The sequence below is a fragment of the Cyprinodon variegatus genome, unplaced genomic scaffold, assembly GCF_000732505.1.
Source record: "Cyprinodon variegatus isolate N-32 unplaced genomic scaffold, C_variegatus-1.0 Scaffold1057, whole genome shotgun sequence".
Taxonomy (NCBI): domain Eukaryota; kingdom Metazoa; phylum Chordata; class Actinopteri; order Cyprinodontiformes; family Cyprinodontidae; genus Cyprinodon; species Cyprinodon variegatus.
The window spans coordinates 214,274-218,533 of NW_015151510.1; positions in this window are offsets into that span (position 1 = coordinate 214,274).

The following is a 4,260-nucleotide window of genomic DNA, read 5'->3' on the forward strand; positions in this document are numbered from 1 at the left end:
AGAAGACAGAAAAGAGATCTAGACAAATTAAAAACGGCTTACTGGGAGAACAACATGTTCCAACAATGGATTCAGTACTCTGTCCAGACAATGTTCATAGCTAAAAAGCGCCGTAGAGATGATTGTATAGCCTGCTATAATGTTAAAAAATTACCAGCCCTTCAGATAATACCCGGAAGTAAAATAGGTGACTGCCCAGACGTAACGGAGTGCTTTGCTCACTGTGCCATGCAGATGGCCGTAGGTCTTGCATCATTATCAAAAGATCACACAATATGCCCTAAAGCGCTGACCTCCTCAATAAACGATGTAATGAGTACGTTCTCCCTCCCACCAATAGTACAAAAACTGGCTAACCTGATTTTTCAGTTTTGTATAGCCCGAGGGGAAGAATTGGAAGAAGTGACTAAAAGGACCTCTAGCCAAATGTGGACAGCAGATAGACTGATGATATGTAGTAATAGAACATGGTTCCCACCGACTGAGGATGGGAACTCCACCCACCACATTAAGTTTTGTAAAACTAGTTTTAAGGCTACCATACGTTGTGAACAAGTAATACCAGATGGGGGTCATGTCATCTATGAGTTCCAACCTTCAAGCGTATCTCAATATCGAATAGTGAGCATGGCAAAGGGATCTGCCCCTTTGGGTGACATTTTTTGGATGTGTCATAATGAGACACAGATGTTGGCCACACTGCCCCCTCTGTGGGAAGGCATCTGTGCACCAGTAATGCTGACAGGACAACTAAAGTTAATAGTAACTAACCCAGAAGGTATTAAAGAAACATTAACGAAATAACCAACCGCGCTAAAAGAAGTACTCCCGTCAAACACGAGTGGAAAACATCAGATGAGGTATATATCACCTGGGATCAGATTCCATATGGAGTACCTGAAGAACAGGTTGCCATAGGGAGTGACTGGATAGAAAGCGGAAGAGGGGTTGGTGCAGTACCAATTTGGGGAAATGTCGCGAATGCGCAATACATAGCTCGAAATATTAGATGGGTGAATCTCCTATGGTATAATCAACAAAGGTTTATAAATTTTACAATAAAGGGCATGGATCTGGTGAAGGAACAATTGCATGCCACTTCACTAATGGTTCTGCAAAACAGGTTCGTGCTAGAATCCCGTATGGCTGGGGATCAAGGGTGTGATATGTGATTATATAGGAGAAGATTGTTGTCCTTTGATTCCTATGCATACAGATGTAAACGGCAGCCTCACAGGAGTCCTACAGGAAATGAAACGCATGAGAGATGAACATGTGCTGCAATCTAATTGGAACACTCAGTTGAAGGGATTCTGGGATTGGTTTAATAAGCTTGGATGGGGAAGATATCTTAAGGCAGCAGGGGTGATTCTAGGAGCAATAATATTAATCATATTGATAGTTATTTGTTGCATCATACCCCTTGTTCGAGGACTAGTCTCGCGACTCATCGTAAGTGTAACTGGACAGTTCCCAGTAGTACAAATACAATTGGACCAAGGCATATAGAACATACTCATGATCTCCACCCGTCCCCATCAGGTACGTGCTTTTATTTACTAACAAAATTTTATATATGTATATTAACAGGCATAACGACTCATATACTTACTCACGTAGATATAGCAATTTGCATGCTGAATTATCCATAGATATAGGAGATAGTTTGCCTTAAGATGATATCTAAATATGCCATACTATGTCCCCACAGGTAGATTTATTAAACATGGCGGAGACTTATGACAAATGTGACGTATACCAAATGTCTTATTTCCCATCCGATGAGGCATGCCTAGCGTATAATGAGAGAAAAAGACAAGCTACACTGGCGTCGTTAGGCACATCACTAGAGGTAGCTGCATGCCCCTATGTTCCCCCCAGGCAGCCAGAAGATCCTGCAGGGGGGCCAGGCGTCGCACCTTCGGGTTGGAACAAACCTATGATGACACCCAGAAGGCAGCCAGATGATCAACCACCATCACCTACGGGGAAGCCACTGTCCAACCCACCATCACCTGGGAACCTCAGGATTGATTTCGGCCCAAACAGCACCCCTGCCAGTCCTGAGAATCCGGAGGACCGACTACCGCCCATCAGATCGCTTCAGGAGCTGCCATCCACTTCAGGCATGCGGGCTGAGCTAAACGAAAAGGAGCCTGCCTCTCCACCACCTATTTTCATGGCTGGCATATTGCTCGACCCTGAGGAAGCTCGCCACATTGCAAAGTTCTTGGCTCATCCGCTGGAGTCGTACAAAACCAGCGATGACCTTAGGCCTGAAATCACATCCATGAGCATGGCAGTTTATTCAAAATTTATGAAGGGTCTGACGTACCCCTACTCACGTCACCCCATTGAAATGATGCGCCGCACCATGTACAAACGCAAGGCAAAGGCTGGGAATCAGTGTTTGACCCGAGAAAATTTGGAGCTAAAACAACAACTTCAAGAGGCACGGCAGACCATTATCAACCTGCAAGGGCAGCTGCTGCAGCTGACCACTGATCAACAGCGTATGGCTCCCTACCCCCATGGGGGCCCGAATGGGGGCCCGCACTATTATTAATCTCAACTACAACACCATACTGGATATAAAGGACAATGTGATTATTGATGATTATGAATACCAAAGCTAAAAATAACTGACAAAATAATTGTGTGTAGGTCTAATACATGTGACAGTACAAGTACTGTGCAGGAGAGTGCCACATGGTTACTCGTATGTTGGTTGCAATGACGGTCCATTGACCATTGGATGATGTGTTTACCTGGCATAGTCTAGGAATGATGAAGCTTTTCTTGGTTTATTTATGGGTGTGTAGGTACACCCTGCAAAGGGGAATGCGGTGACCCTGGGGCACAAGATGCTGCTTGGGCATTGACATTTTCCTCTGCTGAGAAAACAAACAAAGAAAATCTTTCTACAAAAAAAGTAAGCAACGAGGAAAAGATCCTCATAAGTGAGCCAAGAGGGGGATCCCTCTTTGTCTAAGATGTCCTTCATATACTCATGACCTCTTATATTGGTCACTATAACTATATGGTGTGTGTTTAGTTTTACTTCTAGTTTGATGTGCATAATATAAGAACATCAGTTACTTTTGAAACTTCACACTTATGATATTTTATGGTACTGGTCACCTGTAGTCTCAATTAGTGTTGATCCTTGTAGGATCAAAGGGGGGAAATGTAGTAAATTAGTGTGCACCAATGATTAAGATATACACATGTCTTTTACATTGAATAAAGGTCTTACTTTAAAGGTCTAAAAGTCTGTGCTTCAGCATGAAAGGCGATAGAGGGTCTGGTATGCTACTCTAAGTGTAACTTCAGCATAGAACGAGACAGTGAGTCTGGCAAGTCACTCTAAATGTGGCTTGGGTGATGAGGCTAAGTTAAGAAAATGCAGATGACCTGCAAGAAGACAGTTGAGGCCAAACAAGGCCTGTGCATGAGACATACACTTGGAAGAATAAATCACTGGAGTTTTAAGTACCAAGATTATGCTAACCGAGTTTAATGTGAAATGTTATAATCATGAATCACTGGATGAAAACTTTGTTCTGAAATATTAATGACTAAAATATGATGTGTTTTTTTGATTTAATGGCAACATATGTTATCATGACCTATAAGAAATGTAACAATGACCTGTAATAAAGGGTTTTAATTAAATATATAAAAAATATGTTTTGAGAAGGACTTTCCCCCGGTAGAATAAAAATAACTGGACTTAACCGAAGAAAAAGCACCCAAAATGGCGTAAAGAAAGGAGGGGCTTGGGGGAGGAGCCCACCAACCCCTGAATGTATAAAAGAGAAGCTGTTTCAACATTGTGTCAGTTGCTCACCGGTGACCAGCTCAGTGTGGTTGTGTTGTGTTTTGCAATAAAACACCTTGGACTTGGATTCAGCTGTTTCTGCCTGATTTTTGGATCTTTGTTTGGAGACTTTTCTGCTTTTTAAGAACTTTGAATCTTTATAAAACTTAGCCCCAATTTTTAAGTCATTAAGAAGAGAGATAATACACGACAAGATCTATCACCACAAACCCTGTTTGTCAAATATTCTAGCGACTACAACTAGTTATAGCTTTCACATGGTCCCAGACCAGCTTTTGATAAAAAAAAACTTTAGGCGTACCCTTTCTGTGCAGATCAGTCCTCAGCTTGAGTCGTCACCAGGATATCCAGGGCAGGGCTGGACTAACCTATTGGCTCCGTCCGGCAAAGGGTGGAATGCTGTCGACAGTTTCTTGGCC